This window comes from Lipotes vexillifer, unplaced genomic scaffold, assembly GCF_000442215.2.
Source record: "Lipotes vexillifer unplaced genomic scaffold, Lipotes_vexillifer_v1.1 scaffold798, whole genome shotgun sequence".
NCBI classification, from domain to species: domain Eukaryota; kingdom Metazoa; phylum Chordata; class Mammalia; order Artiodactyla; family Lipotidae; genus Lipotes; species Lipotes vexillifer.
The window spans coordinates 168467-190992 of NW_006791593.1; the positions used below are offsets into that span (position 1 = coordinate 168467).

The 22526-nt window shown below is 38.0% G+C and overlaps 1 protein-coding gene and 1 non-coding gene across 2 annotated transcripts in view; one reads left to right on the forward strand and one right to left on the reverse strand.

Moving 5' to 3' along the window:
• The window catches only part of LOC103079147 (serine/threonine-protein kinase ULK4-like), a gene marked incomplete at its 5' end in the record, with an annotated part of 395550 nt that overhangs the window by 166295 nt on the left and 206729 nt on the right, over window positions 1-22526 (forward strand). The window lies entirely within an intron of this gene.
• Window positions 10237-10309, reverse strand: TRNAG-CCC (transfer RNA glycine (anticodon CCC)). Its single transcript has one exon. It is a non-coding gene; the product is annotated as a tRNA-Gly (tRNA).

Genomic DNA, 22526 nt, shown 5'->3' on the forward strand with positions numbered 1-22526 from the left:
CTGCATCGGCAGGCGGACTCTCAACCACTGCGCCACCAGGGAAGCCCGGTCCCAGTTTTCTTTTCAGCTCTAATCCTGAGTATTTTGGAGATCAGGAAAGACTGGAGGAGACCATTGAGGGCCAATTTTAGGACTGTGGTATTGATGGGTTTTCCCTGTACTTTCTCCTGGACTCCTGGTTGGCCATTGATTTGTTACCAGGGTCACTACTGGGCATCCCTTTGAAAGTTCATTCAAAGGATGAAGAGGTGAGAGATGGAAGAATAAGAATGGGGAAGGGGAGGATGCATTTGGGTGAATGATAATCGCTTGTTCCTGGACTCCCTCTACCTTTTAGTCACTGTTTTAAAAACAGCTTTTTTGAGATTTAATTGACATACCTTACAGCTCACCCATTTAAATGGTACAGTTCAGTCGGGTTTTTTTTGTGTGTATTCACAGAGTTGTGCAATCAGTTTTGGAACATTTTTTCATCCTAGAAAGAAACCCTATGCTGGTCAGCAGTCATTCATCACATCCCCCCAACACCCTCTGTCTAGGAAACCATTTATCTATTCTGTTTTTATTGTTTTACCTGTTCTAGAAATTTCATATACATGGAATTATATAATATGTGGTCTTTTGTGACTGGCTTCTTTCACTTAGAATCATGTTTTCAAGTTTTATCCATATTGTAGCATATCTCAGGACTTCATTTCTTGCAGAATAATAGTCCATTGTATAGATGTACCACGTTTTGTTTATCCATTCATCAGTTGATGGACATCTGGTTTTCCATCATTCAGTTATTGTGAATGTTGTGAATATTCATCAGCAAGTTTTCGTGGGGACATGTGTTTTCATTTCTCTTGGCATATATCTAGCTAGGACTTGAATTTCAGGGTCATATAGTAACTTTATTATTAATCTTCTGAGGAATTGCCACACTGTTTTCCAAAGTGGCTACACCATTTAAAATTTCTACCAGTAGTGTTATGGGGGGTTCCAATTTCTCCACACCCTTTCCAACCCTTGTTATTATGTGTCCTTTTTTATTATGGCTGTCCTAATGGTGTGAAGTGGTATCGCACATGGTTTTGATTTGCATTTCCCCAAAGGTTAAGGATGTTGACATTTTTTTCATGATTTGTGGAGGACTGACCTTGGAACAGAAGAATCTTGGAGAAGGAGATGAGAACTCTGATGTATTTTTCATGCAGCGACAGCCAGAATGATCATTTTAGGGGCAAATTTTATATGACTCCGTCTGCTAGCTTTCTGCTGCTCTTAGGAGCAAGACTGGAATCATTAACATAACAAATAGCTCTTATTTCACCAACTTCATTTCAAGCCACTTTTCCCTCTTTTGTCTGTGCTGTAGCCACAGTCACCTTGTCTCTGGTTCTGTCAGGTACTGTGTTGCTTCCCACCGCATGCCATCCCACGTACCATTCCCCATCCTTCTTTACCTTATTACTTCCTTCAGTGTTCAGTTCAAACACCATTTTCTCCAGGAAGCCTTCTTTGATATCTCATATTCTCCTTTGTTGCACATATTACAATTTTAATTAAAATATGAATTATGTAATTAATTGGTTAATGTCCATGCCATCTGCTAGAATGAAAGCCTCACAGAGACAGGAACCTGCCTGTCCCATTCACAGTTGCATCCCCTGCACAGTTCCTGGTGCATGGTCGTTGCTCAATAAATATGCACTGAGAGAGTGAGTGAGTGAGTGATAGTGGATAAGAGTAGGGCTCACGATCCATAGTCTCAGCCGCAGTATGCCCTGTGCCATATGTGTTGTCTGACTTCAGACCTCATCTGCAGTGATGTGTTTCATATCTTTATTCCCCCGACGTATGTTTATTCAGAACCTGATATACATAAGACAGTGAGTTCTTTTAAGCCACCAAAATGGTTAAAATTTGGGCTGCTTACCCAGGTCTTACCCAGTTCCTCACTTTTGGAATCCAGCTGACTAATCTCCAAAGGGCAGATCCTGTTGCTTTGGAGCACAACGAAAACCACTGGTAGAAACTGAGAACATAATCTTGGATTTTGCAGAGCAATTTTTGGGAGCTACAAACTTGCAAGCGGTGACTCTATTTTTGCTTCCTTCATTTTGTCTGACCTTAATCTTGAAATATGGAGAACTATGTGTTAAATAGATTGAACTGTCCACTTTTCCTTCTTTAATGTTTCATTGAGATGGAATGTCTTTATTCCCCTTCCCAAGAGTCTTGTCACCAGTGCTCACTTACGCTTCTTAATCTGAAATACTCTGGGATATCAAAGCCATATTATAACTTAGCAAACAAGTTTTTCAATAAAAGAAAAGACCTTTAACAAGCTCTTTGGCTAGGTCAGATTAAAAACATGTTAAAAATAGGAAGGAGGGACATGTAATAGAAGGTGCAAATCTATAATAGTGTCGGGAAATAGCATACAATGAGTTGTACCTCTCATAAATATATCTCAAAGAGCTACTCAAAGAGGTTTGAAGTTATCTTCCCAGAAAAAGGAAATATGTAAGTCCATTATTGAGGGAAGAATTTGAGAAGTTAGCATGTGAGTGGAAGAAAGTAATATGGTATGGTCATTGAAATAGCTGGGTTTAAATCCTGAGTCTACAGTTTATTTGGTGAGATATTTTGGGTCTTAATCTCTTTATGATAATGGCACCTATTTCATATGTTTGTTTTGAGGATTGAATGATCATATATGTAGATTTGTCATGTTATACATTTAGCATAAGTATTTAAAAATAAGTACTAAAAGTAACTGAGTGGTCCTCACATGGGACCATATAAGCAGATCATTAGAGTGAGAAAAGTGAAGCCCAAGGTAAGATATTAGATTCTAAGACAGTATCAGGCATTTTAAATGAGTTAAACTGTACTGCTCCAAGTAGGTTACAATGCAGTGTATTGAAAACTTCACAAATATAATCTCAGAGCCCTTTTTTTAAAAAAATTGAAGTATAGTTAATTTAAAAAGTGTTAATTTCAGGTATACAACAAAGTGATTGTTATACAGATATATATATATATATATATATATATATATATACTTTTTCATATTCTTTTCCATTATAGTTTTTTTCCGCAAGATACTGAATATAGTTCCCTGTGTTATACAGTAGGACCTTGTTGTTTATTTTATACACAGTACCTTGCATCTTCCAATCCCAACTCCTAATTTATCCCCCGACCCCTTTCCCCATTGGTAACTATAAGTTTGTTTTCTTTATCTGTGAGTCTGTTTCTGTTTTGAACTTATTTAGTTCATTTGCATCATATTTTAGATTCCACAGATAAGTGGTATTGTATATTTATCTTTTTTCGCCTGACTTACTTCACTTAGTATGATAATCTCTAGGTCCATCCATGTTGCTGCAAATGGCATTATTTCATTCTTTTTTATGGCTGAGTAGTATTCTATTCTGTGTGTTTGTGTGTGTGTGTGTGTGTGTGTGTGTGTGTGTGTGTGTGTGTGCATCTCACATCTTCTTTATCCATTTTATATGTGAATGGACATTTAGGTTGCTTCCATGTCTTGGCTATTGTACATAGTGCTGCTGTGAACATTGGGGTACATCTTTTCGAATTAGAGTTTTCTCTGGATATATGCCCAGGAGTGGGATTGTTGGATTATATGGTAACTCTACTTTTAGTTTTTTAAGGAATCTCCATATTTCTTTCCATAATGGCTGCACCAGTTTACATTCCCACCAGCAGTGTAGGAGGGTTCCCTTTTCTCAACACACTCCCTAGCAGTTTTTATTTGTAGGCTTTTTAATGATGGCTATTCTGACTGGCCGTTGTTCTCTTTTTATAATTAATATTTATTTGTGGGATCCTTCCTTCCTTCCTTCCTCCTCCCCTCCCTCCCTCCCTTGCTTCCTTCCTTTTCTATTGAGATATAATTTACATATAATGTTGTATATGTTTAAGGTATACACTGTGTTGATTTGATACACATATATTGAAAAACTGTATTATGCCACATAATTACCATTTCTTTTTTGTGGCGAGAACATTTAAGTACTACTGTCTTCGCAGCTTTCAAGTATATAATACTGCATTATTAACTGTAATTACCATGCTGTACATTGGATCCCCAGAACTTATTCATCTTATAACTGGAAGCTTATACTCAGAGCTATAGTTCTTAAGAAGTTACAAAGAAATAGGGGTGCCTAAGAGCTTAGGATGGAAAATATCTCATTTACAGAAAGAGGAATGGAGGAATTTCAGAGCTATAGATAAATCTGGCTCCATAAAATTATGATGATGTTAGTCTGATAATTGAAAGAAGGAGAGGCTAATCAGGGAAGGCCTGAGACCATATTTAAGAGGCACTACTAGAGAGGACATCTTGGAGATGGAGATAATTAACTCTTAGATGATATAATTAGGCTGTGAACATTTGTACAGACAACTGTTAAATTGGGTAATGCTAGCTTGTGGGAAAAAAGAACCAAAATTTCAGTAGATTAACACAAAAGAAGTATATCAGTTGTATAATAGTAGAATTTGTAGCCTTCCTGGTCAGTGGGCTGCTTTCTTTCATCTCATTCCATTTCATGGATCTGTCATTCTCCTGGGTCTTTGAATCCTCTGCATCCAACAGGCAGAAGAGTAGTATAGTGGAGAAGACAACCTGGTTCTCAAGAACCCCAGCTAGAGATGAAAATACCTGCAAATCATCTATCTGATAAGGAATTAATTTCCAGAATATATAAAGAACTCCCACAACTCAACAACAACAAAAATCAAACAACCTAATTGAAAAAGGGGCAAAGAACTTGTATCGATATTTCTCAAAAAAAACCAAAAACTGCTAATAGCCAATAAGCACATGAAAAGATGCACAACATTATTTGTCATTATGGAAATGCAAATCAAAACTATAATGACATATTTCTTTGAACTTATTAGAATCACAACTTTTTTTTTTAAAAAAGGAAAATAACAAGTGTTGGTGAGATACAGAGAAACTGGAACCCTCATGCATTTCTGGTGGCAATGTAAAATGGTACAACTGCTGTGGAAGACAGTATGGTGATTCCTCAAAAATTAAACGTAGAGTTACCATGTGATCTAGCAATTTCCCTCCTAGGTATATGCCCAAAAGAAGTGAAACAGGGCCTCAAACAAATACTTTTGTGTGAATGTTCATTGCAGTGTTGTTCACAATAGCCAAAAGGTAGAAATAATCCACATGTCCATCAGCAGATGAATGGGTAACAAATGTGGTATATATGTACGGTGGAATATTGTTCAGCCATAAAAAGGAATACAATTCTTATCCATGCTACAACATGGATGAACCTTGAACACATTATGCTAAATATTAGAAGCCAGACACAAAGGGACAAGTAATGTATGATTTTACTTATATTCTACAGAAAGTAGAATAGTGGTTACCATGGGCTGGGAGAAGGGGGAAATGGGGAGTTTTATTTAATGGGTACAGAGATTCTGTTTGGGATGGTGAAAATGGTCTGGAAATAGTGGCAAAGGTTACACAGCATTATTAATGTATTAAATGTCACTGAATTGTATGGTTAAAGTGGCAGATTTTATGTTATATATGTATTTTTACCACAGTCAACAAAGAAACCCAGCCGGAAATAACACATGTCCCTCTTGCTCACATCCCATGGGTGAGAACTGGTGTCTGGGCTATGTGAGGGTACAAGGAGTTTGGGGAATGGAGAGCCTGGCTGAGCAGCCACTTTCCAGCAAAGATTCCACAGTTTGGAAAGAAGAGCACAAATATTTTGCAGCTAGCAACTATTGTGACATCAAAGACTAAATTAAAAAAATTTTTTTTTTAGTATTTTGCAAGATAGTAAATCCACTTTGGAAGTAACTTCCTTGAAACTGTAGGATCAGAAAATCCTGAAAAATTCTTAGCAAACATGAGCCACGTAAAAGAAATTAATATTAAAGTTCCCATTTTACTAATTATAATGTATGAAATGTTTAAAATGAGTAAAGTGTTCCTTACATTGTTTCTGTTTGTTCCATGTCTTATTATTAAGGTTTCCACGAATGTACTTTGATTTTCCTGTCCCTGTTTTCCCCGTATGTTCACACATGCTTCAACTTCAAATTCTCACCCACATTGCTTTCAGCAGGTGGACTACTGTCTGATGGCCCAACTGTGGGGCATCAAATGACTCCTCTGTATAAGGAAGAATGTTCAGTTTACTTCAGGGTTAAACATTAAAGAAACGTTGCAGGTAAAACTAGAGGCTCCTTGGCTTTGGGCGTCCGTGGTGGAGAGGCTAATGGAAACCATTCCTTCTAAGCAGTGCAGAGGATGCTGGGATGTTTGGCTTGTAAGCCAGATGATTAATCAGAGCTTCCAGCACTGTCTGCAAATGTGTCTGCCTCTCCTGGGAAATGGGAGGAGGTTCATGTTGTGAGTTGCTCCAATAGGCAGGACTTTGGGTCCTAGGGAAAGTTCCAGGGCAGCCACTTCCTGTTCAGCATAAGACAGTTCTTTCCAAGGGTCTGAAAACTTAAGTAGAGAGATGTCGGCTTCTGGACAAAGTGAGTGCCACAAGTCTCCAAGGGAGACCAAACAGAGAAGCAATTCCAGTGTGGATGGGAGGTTGGCTGAGGGCCTCTAGAGCCCCTTGACAGCTCTAGAGATTCTGTGATTCTTTCTTATACTTGCCAGTAGTTTGCAAATATTCCTACAACCTCTAAGATGAAAAGCAGAGGAGAAGTTAATGTAATGAAAGAAAACTATTAAGATGTAAATTGTTTTCTCTGTTAAGTGCTTTCCCAATGTGCTGAAACACACATTTACTTTTATTCCCTTCTGTCTAGGCTGCTGACACTCAGGAACTAAAGATGAAAATGTGGAATCAAGCAGGTTATACCTGTACAAAGAGAGACAGCTAACATCTGGCTCTTTCTTTTTTCCTTTAAATGATATAATCAGTGTTGCATAGTGTGTCTAACGCCTTCTCTTTTATATCCTTAGTTTTAGAGAAAAAAATCAAATGCCAGGTGGCCATTATTGCAGCACATTGTTGACATATTCAGCAAACAGTAGGCCATTAAAAGTGATGACAGTTATTAATGGGATTAGAACATTAATAAAACTTTATAGAGGAGTTTAATAACTCGTTTACAGACCATGAAACAAAGCTAATAGTCAACCTTCATGGGTGAAGTGTTCTATTTGTCCTGTGGTCCACTGCTTTGACTTTCAGTCAAATATCAAGAGATCACTTAGATTTCAAATGTCTTAATGTGCATCTTATTGTTAAAACCTGTAGAATTTTGCACAATTAAAAAATGAGTCCCCAAAGAGCAATGATTTAGTGTTAACATTTTCAGTAAAATGTAAGCTATCAGCTCTTTCCATTTACAGATACATAAATGAGTGATTGGCAGACAGTATGATCTTCTGTCTGTATAAGCACCAAATTTTGGATTTAATCCAGTTTTTTTCTTTAGGTATCTCTTGGATATTAGGTATAAATAACTGAATAAATCATAGGGCTTTTGTTTCTCATTCTGTTAATAATTTCCACCGTAATTGAGTCTGGGCATTATAGTTTGTCCTCCCCTCCCTCCCAGGAGCTCTTCCACTGCACCATGCCCAGAAGACTTCTTTCCTGTTGGAAACAATTCTTCTGATTTGGGTTTTGTTTCCTTCAATTTCATTCAGTAACCCTTTTTTGAATCACAGAGGGTTTAGAGTTAGAGTATTCCTAAAAATCATTTATTCAAAAACCGCTCATTGTACGGATGATGAAAGCAAGGCCAGCAAGGTGCAGAAACTTGCCCTGGGCTCCCCGAGCTGGAAAGCAGCTGGGATGACCCTGAGATGTAGAGATTGTAACTTGAGCCCCTTTGCTCCCTATGCCTTCTCCAAGGGCTGGCTTACCTCCATCTTCAGAACTGCAAGTGTTTGGTCAAAGCACCATTGGGTATTTTCTTCTGCCTCTCATTTGGAACCAAGCTTTTGCTTTAGTTTTGTTTGCTGTTGATGAAATTGACTGGAACACCGCCTTCTTTCTTTGAGGGTAATATTACTGATGACTCGTTGTCCTCCTTTAAAGACGTGGGTCAGTATCTTCTCCCTTGATGACCGTGGCATGCTATATATATATATATTTTTTTTTTTTTTTTTGTGAGATATCTGGCCAGTGTTGAGAAAAGACATCTCTGCCCAGAGAATAAAGCCATGCATTCTTTAATCCTGGGCTTCCACCAGCTGAGCTCTCTTTCTGGGGATGGCATTCACCCTAGTTCTCCGATATGTAACTGGTATGGAAAACTTGATACGTACTTTAAAGATAAGTTTCAAATAATCAAAAAAGTGAGGAGTTGTTATATTTGAAATAAAGAAGAAAGAGTAATTGTTTGGGGACAGGTCCATTTTATGAGATGGAAGTAGTAAGCAGGTTGGTGGAATTCTCAGTCCTCCTAATCATGTCTTGACAGGGTGGCCAATCCAAAGGGTTTTGACTCAGACAGCTTGATCAGGTATTTGTTATTGGGTAAAGGGATACTCATTCAGATTTTTCTAGCACAACACTGGGCATGTCATTGTTGCTCAAGAAATATTTATTAAATGAATCAGTAAAAGAATGAATGAGCAAATGCACTTGACAATGAAAGATCATTGCATATGGTGTGTGCTTGTGAGAGGATCAGGTGACAGGAGAGAGAATAGGTCCAATAATAAAAATAATGACAGTAATTACAGTAATAAGATGTAGGACCCAAGATGGCATGTTTTCTAAAGACCAAGGTGTCTATCCTTGAACAACTCTGAATCAGGGTCTCTACCTGGCAAAGTGAATGTCCCTTGAGGAAAACCAGTCATCCACATCCTGAGAGCCCATAGAGGGAGCTTTCAGAATGGCAACATGAAAGTGGAACCTGGTTTTGGCCTGAGCGGTTATTTTACTTTAAAGCTGAAGTGTCTTAAGGTAAAACGTATGTAGCCAATGATGCTTGTAGACTCATGTATTGTTGAGAGGGCAAAAATGTGCAAATATATACCAATGTAAACATTTTCACAAGCCCCCATTACAACTCTGTAGCAAAACCAAAGACACACACACACACACACACACACACACACCCCACACACACCCCACACACCCACACCCACACCCACACCCACACCCACACCCACACACTGAAAAACCCTGAAGCTTTAGTCCTCAAACGTGGACTTTCCAATTAAATGTGTCTAATTCTTTTCTGGTTTAAAATGGCCCGATCGTAAATCAATCTGCAGTCTGTTCAAAATCCAGCTCCCTTTGAGAACAGTTTCTCCTCTCCCACTCCTCCCCAAGACAGTCTGGACCTACAGGGGTGCTTGTGTGTCCTGGTGGGGCTGGGGGAAGGGAGAGGCTCTTTGGATCCCCTTACAATGAGATACAAATGAAATAAACATTATTTTAAGCTCATTTCCTTCATTTTACTGGTATGAAATGCCTTTTAGATTTTAATCAAATATGCTTCTTTATTTTTGAAAATGTGATTTAGCATTTTATGATAGAGCAGTTGGTGATTTAGTTTATCTTTTTCTTAATTAGTAGACTTCAGTTTTTAGAGCAATTTGAAGTTTATAGAAAAGCTGAACAGAAAGGACAGAGGGGCCCCTGTATGTCCTCCTCCCCTATCTCCCCTGTACGGGTTCTCTTCTTATTAACATCTTTCATTAGTGTGTTATATTTATTATAATTGAACCAACTATTGTAATTGAACCAATTGATACATTATTATATAAAGTCCATAGTTTTCTTTAGGGTTCACTCTTTGTATTATACAATTCTGTGGGTTTTGCCAGGTATATGATGTCATGTATCCACCATTACATTATCGTACAGAAGAGTTTCACTGCCCTAAAAATCCTCTGCTCCACATGTCCATCTCTCCCTCCTTCCCACCCCAAGCCCCTGACCTTTGTAATGTCTTTCTAGTTCTACCGTTTCCAGAATGTCATCTGTTTGGAAGCATCTAAATGCAGCCTTTTCATACTGGCTTCTTTTACCAAACAATCTGCATTTTAAGGTTCCTCTGTGTCTTTTTGTGGCTTGATAGCTCATTTCTTTTTATTGTTGAATAACATTCCATTGTATTTACCTTATTTATTTATTTAGGCTGCTCCGGGTCTTAATTGTGGCACGTAGGATCTTTGGTGTGGCATGCGGGCTCTTTAGTTGTGGCCTGAGGACTTCTTAATTGCAGCATGCATGTGGGGTCTAGTTCCCTGACCAGGGATCGAACCCGGGCCCCCTGCATTGGGAGTGCAGAGTCTCACCCACTGGACCACCAGGGAAGTCCCTACCGTATATAATCTATCAGTATTCCATTGGGTTACCACAATTTGTTTATCCATTTAACTATTGAAAATACCTTTGTTGCTTCTAAGTTTTGGTAATTATGAATGAAGCTGCTATAAGTATCTGTGTGCAGGTTTCTGTGTGGACTTAAGTTTCCAGCTCGTTCTAGTAAACACTAAGGAGCAGAATTGGCTGGATTGTCTGGTAAACCTATGTATAATTTTGTAAGAAAGGCCCAGACTGTCTTCCACAGTGGCTGTACCGCTTTGCATTCCCACCAGCAATGAGTGAGAGTTATTTTTACTCTGTATCCTCACCAGCACTTGGTGTCAGTGTTTTGGATTTTCACTATTCTAATAAGTATGTGGTGGTGTCTTGTTTTAATTTGCAATTCCCTAATGATGTACGATATGGAGCATCTTTTCATATGCTTGTTTGGCATCTGTGTGTATTTTCTTTGATGAAGTATGTGTTCAGATCTTTTGCCTGTTTTTTAATTGGGTTGTTTGTTGTCTTATTGTTGAGCTCTAAGGAGTCTTCCCATATTTTGGATACAAGTCCTTTCTCAGATATGTGTTTTGCAGATATTTTCTCCCAGTCTGTGGTTTATCTTTTTATTTTCTTCTGGTTTGATTAGTTTTGATACTTGGTTTTAATGGCTGTTACAGCTGAAAAGTAAACCTCATCACAGTGCATAGATCTTTGTGGAGAAAATGCACCATTGATTCTGCTTCCTAAATTATACTTATTTTCAAAACCGTGTGCCAGTTATGCAAATATTTTAAAAAATAATTCGTCTAGTAAAATTTCATTTTTGCAGAACATTGCCTATTCTTACAAACTAATTGGAACACATCACATTCTTCTATAAGAATTGCTTGGAAAACATTTAAGTGGGTGTGAAAGTAGCCTCCATTTTTTGGTCCTATCTCATTTACTTTTTACTGAGTTTTAACATGTAGTAATAAACTACATAATTTGTAAGCATACAGCTTAATGAATTTTTACATATGTATAAACTTATAAAACCAACACATAGATCCAGGTAAAGAACATTTTTACTACACCAGAAAGTTCCTTCTTATCTCTTCCCAGCCCATGCTCATACATATCCAGGGCCAATCAGTATTCTTATTTCTATCACCGTTGATTAGTTTAGTCTGTTCATGAATTTCATATAAAAGAAATATAAACATATCCACTTTTGTGTCTGGCTACTTTCATGGCATAATTTCTGTGAGACTCATCCACATTGGTTCTTTTATGTTTTTTTTTTACTTAAAAAAATTTCTGTTTAGTATCCCATTGTACTAATGCATTACAGATTCTTTCTTTTCCTACTGCTAAACATTTGTCTTGCTTTCAGTTTATGTCTGTTGTGAATAAAGCTACTGTGAACATTCTTTTTTTTTATATAAATTTGTTTTATTTTTTACTGTGTTAGGTCTTCGTTGCTGCGTGCGGGCTTTCTCTCGTCGTGGCAAGCGGGGGCTACTCTTTGTTGCCCTGAATGGGCTTCTCATTGCGGTGGCTTCTCTTGTTGCAGAGCACTGGCTCTAGGCACGTGGGCTCAGTAGTTGTGTCTCGCGGGCTGTAGAGTGCAGGCTCAGTAGCTGTGGCTCATGGGCTTAGTTGCTCCACGGCATGTGGGATCTTCCCGGACCAGGGCTCAAACCCGTGTTCCCTGCGTTGGCAGGCGGATTCTTAACCACTGTGCCACCAGAGAAGTCCCTGAACATTCTTGTACATATCTTATTGTGCACATATCCCCTCATTTGTTTCAGAAACATACAGAACCACGCATGCACACCCATACAGACACACATACCTACATACGTACATCTACTAGTGGAACTGCTGAGTCATAGGGAAGCCATGTTAGTCTTGAATAGATTTTGCCAAACAGTTTTCTCAAGTGTTATGCTAATTTGTACGTAAACTGGCAATGTAAGACAATTCCAGTTGCTCTACGTATTTGGTCTTTGTCTTTTTAATTTTAGTCTTTCTGTTGGTGTGTAGTAATATCTCGTGTTTTAAATTTGTAACATTTTTATATATTGATTGGCCATTTGGATATCCTCTTTTGTGCCTCACATGTCTTTCACTCATTTCTAACGTTGACTTGTGTTTTTCTTACTGAGTTATAGGTTTCTTTATATATTGTTAAGCAGGAGTCCTTGGTTGGATATGTGTATTGCAAATAATCTCTTCAATTCTATAGTGTGCCTTTTTACCCCTCAGTGATAAACTTAAGGGGCAAATGTTCTTAATTTAATGAGTTATACAGTAAGTCCCCTACATATGAACGAATTCCATTCCGAGAGTGCGTTTGTAAGTCTAATTTGTTAGTAAGTCCAACAGAATTAGCATAGGTACCCAACGAACACAATCGTCTATATAGTACTGTAGTGTTATAGATTTATAATACTTTTCACACAAATAGTACATAAAAAACAAACAAAAAAATAAAGAAAACATTCCTAATCTTACAGTACAGTACAACAGCTGGCATACAGGGGCTGGCGTCGAGTGAACAGGCAAGAAGAGTTACTGACTGGAGGAGGGAGAGGAGGTGGGAGATGGTAGAACTGAAGGGCCATCAGCAATAGGAGACAGAGGGCAAGCTGCAATTTCACTCATGCCTGACATTGATGGTTCTGCTTCCTTGCTGGAACCAGATGCACGTTTGCATCTTTGAAAGTTCTCAACTTGAAGGTCCATTTGTAGGAGACTTACTGTAATTTATATTTTTATGGTTAATGCTTTTTGTGCCTTGTTGAAAATTTTTTGCCTGTGCCACAGTCATGAAGATGTTTTCCTATGCTTTCTTCTAAGCTTTATTATTTTCCTTTTATATGTAGGCCTATGACACATCTCCAATTACTATTTGTGTATGCTGTGATAAAATGGTCATGGTTCATTTTTTATCTTCTGCATTATTCATTTAAAGATGTTTTGTCTAATTTTTCTTATGGTATATATCTGAGGATTTTCAGCAGATGTTAGAACAAATTATGCTATAGAAAAACTCCATCAGATGATGCTGTATACTTTTTCAAACATCCTTTTTCAAAATGCTCTCTTTATAGTAGTTAACTTTTTCACTCAATGTTAAAACTTCTCTTTCACCCTGAAGGGACAGGTGAAGAGTGTGTTAAGAAGGGATGTATGTGTGTGTGTGTGTGTGTGTGTGTAAAATCATCTGCTAGATAGCATACTGACAACTTATTTGTTACCACACAAAGTCTTAGCAAGTATCTTTTTATAAAGAAAAAACTGCGTAAGTCATTTTCAGGTTTAGCAGCTCTTTTAAGATCTTGGTCATGAGATTAGCAATGATCACTCTACATCTCATTACAAAATATTATAAAGACCTTCCTTTTTTAAAGATCTTTCTTTCTTTTCATTGTTGTTGTTTTTTGAAAAACTAACCACATCACTGGCTTAGTGTTTGAGAGTGGGCTCTCTTGATCCAGGTTGCCTGGGTTTCAGTCCTGGTTCTGAAACTTATATCCACAATGACCTTGGGCAAGTCTTAACTTCTCTGTGCCTCAGTGGCCTCACCTGTAACAATAGGTTTAATTACAGTGTCCAGTATAGGGGTTGTTGCAAATAGTAAATGAATGGCTGTAAAGAGGTCAGGATGTTGTCTTGTACAAAGTTCATGCTCCATAAATAGTATACATTCAAATACTGTCAAGTATGAAACCTCAGAGAGGCTTCTGTATATCTTTCATTGTTTCCTAAAATGTTGAGAAATACTAGACTGAAAATCACATGAAACAGTTTTATTTTCCTGTTGTAGGTGCTTAGTATAAAATTCTTTCCAATGATGGTGGGAGTTAATATAACTACCATAATCATATAATTTCTAGCTAAAATATCAGGATAAAATACATTGCAGGATTTGTTGCAATAGTAGTAGCTTTCAGAATTTTAGTTTTTTAAACTGACTTCTTTTCAGATCTGATTAGGTTGTCATTGCTTTTAGCATCATACTGTAGCTGAGGAAAAGTGTAGGAAGCAGAATTGTTCTGAAGTTTTATTTGTTTGTATTATTGGTATTAACTTCAAGCTCACTTCTTTTCAGGAGTAAGATACTTTACCTTTTTTAAAAAAAATTTTTGTCTGCTTTGGGTCTTCATTGCGGTGCGCGGGTTTCTCGTTGCCGTGGCTTCTCTTGTTGCGGAACACAGGCTCTAGGCACGCGGGCTTCAGTAGTTGTGGCACGCAGGCTCAGTAGTTGTGGCACGCAGGCTCAGTAGTTGTGGCACGCAGGCTCAGTAGTTGTGGCACGCAGGCTCAGTAGTTGTGGCACGCAGGCTCAGTAGTTGTGGCACGCAGGCTCAGTAGTTGTGGTGCACGGGCTTAGTTGCTCCGCGGCATGTGGGATCTTCCCAGACCAGGGCTCGAACCTGTGTCCCCTGCATTGGCAGAAGGATTCTTAACCACTGTGCCACCAGGGAAGTCCAGTACTTTACCTTTTGATTATAATTTAGTTAATACTAAATAATATAGTTGGTGCATCCATTGAACCAGATGCACATGAACTGCTATTATGTCCCAGTCCCTGGAATTTTACAAAACCCATGGGATTGCCCACTCTCCCTGCGTCCTGCAGCTCACTCTTTTCCCTCTGGATAACCAAGCGCCACTCTCTTTGTGCAGCAAAGTGATGCATAGATCCAGTGGAAATACCAGTTTTGTTATTTTTTTTTTTTGGTAAAAATAATTATAAGTTAAGTTCTTATATTTTCTTATCACGCTCCAGTTGATCACTTTGGCCTGTGGTCTAAAATAACAAAAACACTAGCTTAAGTAACAGAGGACATGGAAATGATTCAATAATGAAGGACTTAGTGTTGGAAGGCAAGAAAATTAATCTGATAGGAAAAATAAACTGTTTATGGGAGACAGGCATTTATAGTTTAGTTTTTCTTACTACGTGGACAGTTAAAACGAATAACACTACAGAAATGCATTTGACAAAGTATAACACCTATTTGTAATTTAAAAACCATTAGCTTACTAAGATTAGAAGGGAATTACCTTAGTTTGATAAAGAATATCTCAAAAAAAACACCCCAAACTAAAGTAAAATGTCATATTCAATATTAGAACATTGAGAATTTCACCCTGGGATTCAAACAAATCAAAGATATTCATCATCATCACTTTCAGTAAACATTGTATTGGATGTCCTAGCCAGTGCAAGAAAGTAAGAAAAAGAAACAGATGTGTAAGAAGTGGAAAGAAAGAGATAAAACTACTATCATTTTCAGACGACATGAATGTGAACTAAGAAAATTCAAAAGAATCTATAAGCTGTTGACATTAATAAGGAAACTTATCAAGGTTACCAGTTACAAGGTCAATATAAAAATCAGTTGATATAAGTATTAAAAATCAATCATGTTTCCACCAAGTTTAAACCAAAAATTTAAGACTTGCTGTGTATAAGTAGCATCCAAAATTCAAATAACTAGGAGTAAATCTAATGGGCAAAACGTCTACACTGAAAACTATAAGACGTTATTGAGAGGCAGGTACAAGGATGTTCATAGTACAATATTTATAATTACAGAAAAGTGGAAACTACTCAAATGCTCATCAACTTTAGAATGTTTAAATATACTTTGGCATATTCACACATTGTAATGCTACACAGCAATGAGAATGATGAACTACAACTACTCTTAGTACAGTGTGAATGGATCTCATGAGCATAACTTGTGATTCTAGATCTGCTGGCTACAAAACCAGGCAGTTAATCCTTGAAATTGGGAGTCAGTGCAGTAGTGACTTTTGGGGAGAAGAATAATGTCTGGTGGAATAATAAGAGGATTCTGGGTAATGGTGATTTTCTCTTTCTCAAGCTGCAGGCTCTTTGTATGGCTGTTTTCAGTTGGGGAAAATTCATCTAGCCGTGCATTTGTGATATTTACACAGTTTTTTGTTTATAGCAATAAAAAGTTTTTCTAAAAAAAATCTATTACTGTTTGTATACACACATGGTAGGTTAACACTGAGTATATGCCTACCTTAGTTAGATTCAGTAAGTCAGATTGGTTTGTCATTTGATAGTACCACATAATAGCTGTGTGACCTTGTGCACTCAGCTAGGGCACATGTGTGAATTGCTTCCTCATCTGTAATATGGGGATAATATCATCATTGTTTAGTTATATTGAGAATGAATATGGCACATAAATGTCACTGAGAAAATGATCATTTCCCTTTAAGGGACTGTGTGTGTGTGAATGTGTGTAAAAAACTATATGTGTATGTGTGTGCATATAAAAATATGTGTGTATATACACATACACACATATCTATGATAGAAAGCAACAACTCAGTGGAATTTTATATTACAACTCGTGATTAGATCTTTCTACAAATGAAACCGTATGTCTAAATGTACGTTTATAGTTTACGTTTTTTTTTTTTTTTTAAATAATACACAATGTATGTATTTATTTATTTATTTATGGCTGTGTTGGGTCTTCATTTCTGTGCATGGGCTTTCTCTAGTTGTGGCAAGTGGGGGGTCACTCTTCATCGCGGTGCGCAGGCCTCTCACTATCGCGGCCTCTGTTGTTGCGGAGCACAGGCTCCAGACGCGCAGGCTCAGTAATTGTGGCTCACGGGCCCAGTTGCTCCATGGCATGTGGGATCTTCCCAGACCAGGGCTCAAACCTGTGTCGTCTGCATTGGCAGGCAGATTCTCAACCACTGCGCCACCAGGGAAGCCCCTATAGTTTACGTTTTGAGACGAAAGTATAGCCATATATTTAGCTATGTTGAAATATAGAACAGAGTTCATTCAAAAATTTTTTACAGTGAGATTGTGGCCGTGTTTTTTTTTTCCTCTAAAAGCTATTATGTATAATAAAACATATCATTAGTTACATTTAGGTTGTTATAGATGATAGGTTGGGATCTAATAATGATTTGTCTCCCTTTGCAGCTTGTCAGATTTAATCAGTAGGTAATGAGACATTGATGGAAAATGAAATTCAGAGTTATGCTCTACACTTCCATATTTGCATACATCAATCGGAAGACCTGAGCCATTTTATAGTCCAAAATAACAGAAATAGCTTTTATTTCCGTTCGTGTAGTCATTCAAACGTTTATTTATTTGAATATTTGTTGAGAATGACTAATCCCAACTACTTTTTTAGGCACCATTCATAGCAATGGATAAAACAAGGGCCCCTGTCTTACCGGTGATTCTATTCTAGAGGAGAGAGGCAGTAATAATTTGTGTGTCAAATATATGTCAGATCATGACATGAATAAGGGGGTAGGACGTGCGAGATGGGGGTGTGTACAGGAAGATTGGGGAAGGCTTCTCTTTTAAGATGACATTTGAGCAGAGACGTTAGGGAAGGAAGAGAAAATCATATCATTGTGAAGGGGATGAGCATTCTCTAGCTGACCAACTGAATACCTCCGTCTTAATTCAAAATCAGTTGACCCAAAATAAGAATTTAAAAAACATATCTACTTCAATGGGGTGTTTTTCTTCTGTTTGTTTTTGTCTATTTCGACTCAACCAAAATGGCCTTTCCTATTGCTGAAATCAAAGCAGTGATTCAAATGGCTAGTTGTGAGTGGTGAGGCTCTGGAATTCAGTATTTCTAGCTCTAGCTCCCCTTTTCAGAAACCTTGCTTTCAAAATGTATTTATATCATGAGGGACTTCCCTGGTGGCGCAGTGGTTGAGAATCCGCCTGCCAATGCGGGGGACATGGGTTCGATCCCTGGTCCAGGAGTGTCCCACATGTCACAGAGTAAGTAAGCCTGTGTGCCACATCTAGTGAGCCTGTGCTCTGGAGCCCGCGAGCCACAACTACTGAAGCCCACGCGCCTAGAGCCCATGCTCCGCAACAAGAGAAAGCCTGCACACAGCAACGAAGACCCAATGCAGCCAAAAATATAAGTAAGTAAGTAAGTAAGAAAATAAATAAATAAATAAATAAAATGTATTTATATCATGAGTAAAATTCAGATTTTTTTTCAGAAGAACACGGTATTGTTTTATGTCATTTTAGAACATTCAGATGTCAACTATTAATCATCAGGTTTCTTCTTTTCTTAACTAACCAGAAAAGAAAAAGAAAACCAAATGATTCATAGAGCATGTGTACTAATTACATATATGCTATATTTTTAAGTTAAATATAATGTGAAAAAAGGACTTCCCTGGTGGTCCAGTGGCTAAGGCTCTGAGCTCGCAGTGCAGGAGGTCCGGGTTTGATCCCTGGTCAGGGAACTAGATCCTGTATGCTGCAACTAAGACCCGGCGCAGCCATTTAGATAGATAGATAAAATGTGAAAAACTCATTATTTAGGTTAATTTTTTAGCCAGTTCAGAACTCAGTGTCTTTAATCTTTTTCAACATTCTAACCTAAATAAATGATTTCTAAACAAACAAATAAAAATTAGTTATCCTGTGACATTAGCAGGAATTTTTCTGAGATTTTTTTAGGGCAGACAGGACCTTTGGAGCTCTTCTAGTCTGATTCCTTAGTGTCGGTGAGGAGGTCCTGAGGAAGGTAGGGTGCCTGTAGAACTAGATGAGACAGCTGTGATCTGCAGGCTCTAAAACCAAGGCCTCTTCCTCTTCCCCAGACCAGTTATAGTTTTGTCTTTTAAAAAATGTGGTGGGGGCTACCCTGGTGGCGCAGTGGTTGAGAGTCCGCCTGCCGATTCAGGGGACACGTGTTCGTGCCTCGGTCCGGGAGGATCCCACATGCCACTGAGCGGCTGGGCCCGTGAGCCATGGCCGCTGCGCCTGCGCGTCCGGAGCCTGTGCTCTGCAACAGGAGAGGCCACGGCAGTGAGAGGCCCGCGTACCGGGGAGGGGGGGGGGAAAGTGCTGGACTGAGAGTTCTGGGACATCACCAGCACTTCTGGTGTCCCCCACGGTGTAAAGAAGAGCTGATGTCATGATTATTTGTGTAAATAATCTCTGAAACATTTCACAAGTATTTAGTTTGTTAACAACTAAATTTTGATCTCTGTTGGCTTTGTTATTTGCCTTTGTGCTCCCTGTGGCAGAGCCACTGATGGTCCTTCGGGTCGTCAATTACATCTTAAGCAATGTCCAGCAACCTGAGATTTTGTTGCACTAACCTGGTTTCTTGTGAGAATTGCAAAATTAAATGGCGACTTGCTGAGAAAAGCCTTCCTTGCTTCTAGAAGACTGAGGCTCTGGGCACCTGACATGTATTCATAATTCTAACTTAGTCTTCGGTATGTAGGATTCCTTTTCACGGTCATATGGGGCTAAGTGTTTTCTGTTCTCTTCGTTAATCAGCTGATTGGTTACCATGCCCATACCTTCTCTGAACTTCTGCAACTATTGAAAAGTCCATTAAAAATGCAGGTATTTTCTTCTTAGGCTAGTTTATCACTCTGGTATATTTCTATGTCAAAAGGCATTGCATTTTTTTTTTTTATAATTGGAGTATAGTTGCTTTACACTGCTGTGTCAGTTTCTGTACAGCAAAGTAAGCATTGCATTTTTAAGGCAGTCGATGCGTAGATTTGGTGTGTGTGTTTAACCAGATTTATTAAGATATAATTTACATGTAATAAAATACACTAATTAGGTATGCAATGTGATGAGTGTACAGTTGTGAAACCACCACCGTAATCAAGATATGGAACATATTCATTACCCCAGTTTCCTTGTGCCCCTTTGCAGTGAATTTTCTCACCCACTCTCAGACCCATGCAGCTGCTAATTTTTTGTGTGTCTATAGTTCCGTGTTTTAAAAAATGTGCTGGACTGAGAGTTCAGGGACATCACCAGCACTTCTGGGAATTTCTGAGTTGACCTGATCCTAGAGATTGGCTACGGGGAACATGAGGGCCCTCACTCCAATCTCCCTGATTCCTGAAGAAGCGTTTCCTACCTTTGCTCAGCTTGGCTTCTCCTTGCCCTTTACACCATCTCTCCTCCCTCCCACCACCAGAGATACAAAGACTAAAATAAGGAAGCTGATACCCTGGCCCCACCTTAGACCAATGAAATTAGGGTTATTGTATTGTACATTGGGACCCTGGCATTGCTACTTTCGAAATATGAGAGTGTCAGCCAGGATTGAGAACCACTGCCTTAAATGGTTTCAGTAGAAAAAAAAGATAAGGTGAAAACTAATGAACTAGGATTCAACTTAAGAAGTTAGAAAAAAGGGAAAAACCCCAAAGGGAGGTGATAATAAAGACGAGAGCAGCAATTAATGAAGCAGAAAAGTTCATTAATACAGTAGAGAAGATCAGCAAAGGCAACCCATAGGTCTTTGAAATGATTGATAAAATTGATCAAACTCAAGAAAGCCTCAACAGAAAAAGGACAGAGGGTGCAAATAAATAGTGAAAAGAATAAAAAAGAGCAGTGACTGAAGAAATGATAAAAGAATATTATGGAAATATTATGGCAATAAATTTGGAAACATAGAAAAACTCTTAGAAAAAGATAACTTACCAAACTTGATGCAAGATGTAGAAAGTCTGACTTGTATTATAACTAGACTGAGTATATAATTTATCATCCAAATCTAGTACTTTCAAAATATTTGTTTAATATGTGTAAGTCAGTAGTGTTCCAGACCAAGTAGAATATGTAGTCACCCTGTCTATAACTGTTAAAGAAATTTAAAAACCTTCCTAGAAAGAATAAATCAGGCTCAGATGGTTTTACATGGGAGTTCTACCAAAAGTTCAAAGGCCAGATAATTTCGATTTTACACTCTTCCATTGAATAGAATAACAGTTAATATCCCCAGCTCATTCTGTGAGGTCAGTTTAATCTCATACTGAAACTAGCCTATGACAATACATTAACAAAAAATTACAAATCAGTCTCATGTATGAACATAAATGGCAAACAGAATTCAGTGAAATATGAAAGAGGAAATACAGTATAAACATACAGGTTTTAATCCAATAATCTAAGAATGGTTCAGCATTAGAAAAATCTATAAAATGTCACTAACCACATTCACAGACTAAAGAGGGAAAAAATACAATTGATACAGAAAGCCATTTGATAAAATTCAACACCCCTTTAAGATTAAAAGGAACCTCCCCCCAAAAAGCTCTTAGCCAAATTAAAACAGAAGGAGACTTCCTTAACCTGATATAGAGTATTTACCAAAGATATCCAGCAAAACTAAATTGTAAGATAATGCCTAAGAGGCATTACTTCTGAAAATTAGGAACAAGATTATTGCCCATAGACACAGTAAACCCCTATCCAGCACAGAATGATGTTTAAAGAATATAAAAAGTATAACAGTTTTAAAGAAACAAATTGTTGCTGTTTATAGATGATATAATTTTCTACATGGAAAGCCACTACAAGAAAATTATTAGAAATAAGGGGAATTAGCAAGTTGGCTCAATTTAAGATTAATATATAAAAATTATTTCTCTATATAAAAATATAATATTTAAATAGCAGTAAAAAGTGAAATCCCAATACATTAATCTAAAAATCTATGTGCAAGGCCTTTATGTGGAAAATTATAAAACTTTATTGAATGACATTAGTGAAGACAATTGGAAAGATCTGTCTTATTCATGGGCTAGAAGACCTGACCATGGCAGAGATACTAATAGTCTCCCAAATTGGTTAATGAACTCAGTACAGTTAAAATAAGTGTACTATCATTGTTTTGATTTTGATTTTTGAAAGTTGGTTATCTGATTCCAAGCTTTATATCAAAGAAAAAAGGCCATGTATAGTCAAATTCTACTAATTAAGACAGCAGAGTTTTGGTTCAGATATGGTCAAATAAACCCATGGAACAGAAAGATTGCTTAGAAATAGAGCCCTCCTTGTTCTGTGACAGAGGTAGCCTTCCAGATCTCTGGAGAAATGATGTAATATTCAATAAATGGTCCTATGATAGTAGTTTCTTAGGATAAAGAAATAAAGAAATGGGGCCTCTGTTTCATACCATTCACAAGAATCAAGTCCAGATGTTTTATATATTTAAAATACAAAAGAGTAAACTCTAGGGCTTCCCTGGTGGCGCAGTGGTTGGGAGTCCGCCTGCTGATGCAGGGGACACGGGTTCGTGCCCCAGTCCGGGAAGATCCCACATGCCACGGAGCAGCTGGGCCCGTGAGCCGTGGCCGCTGAGCCTGCGTGTTCGGAGCCTGTGCTCCGCAACAGGAGAGGCCACAGCAGTGAAA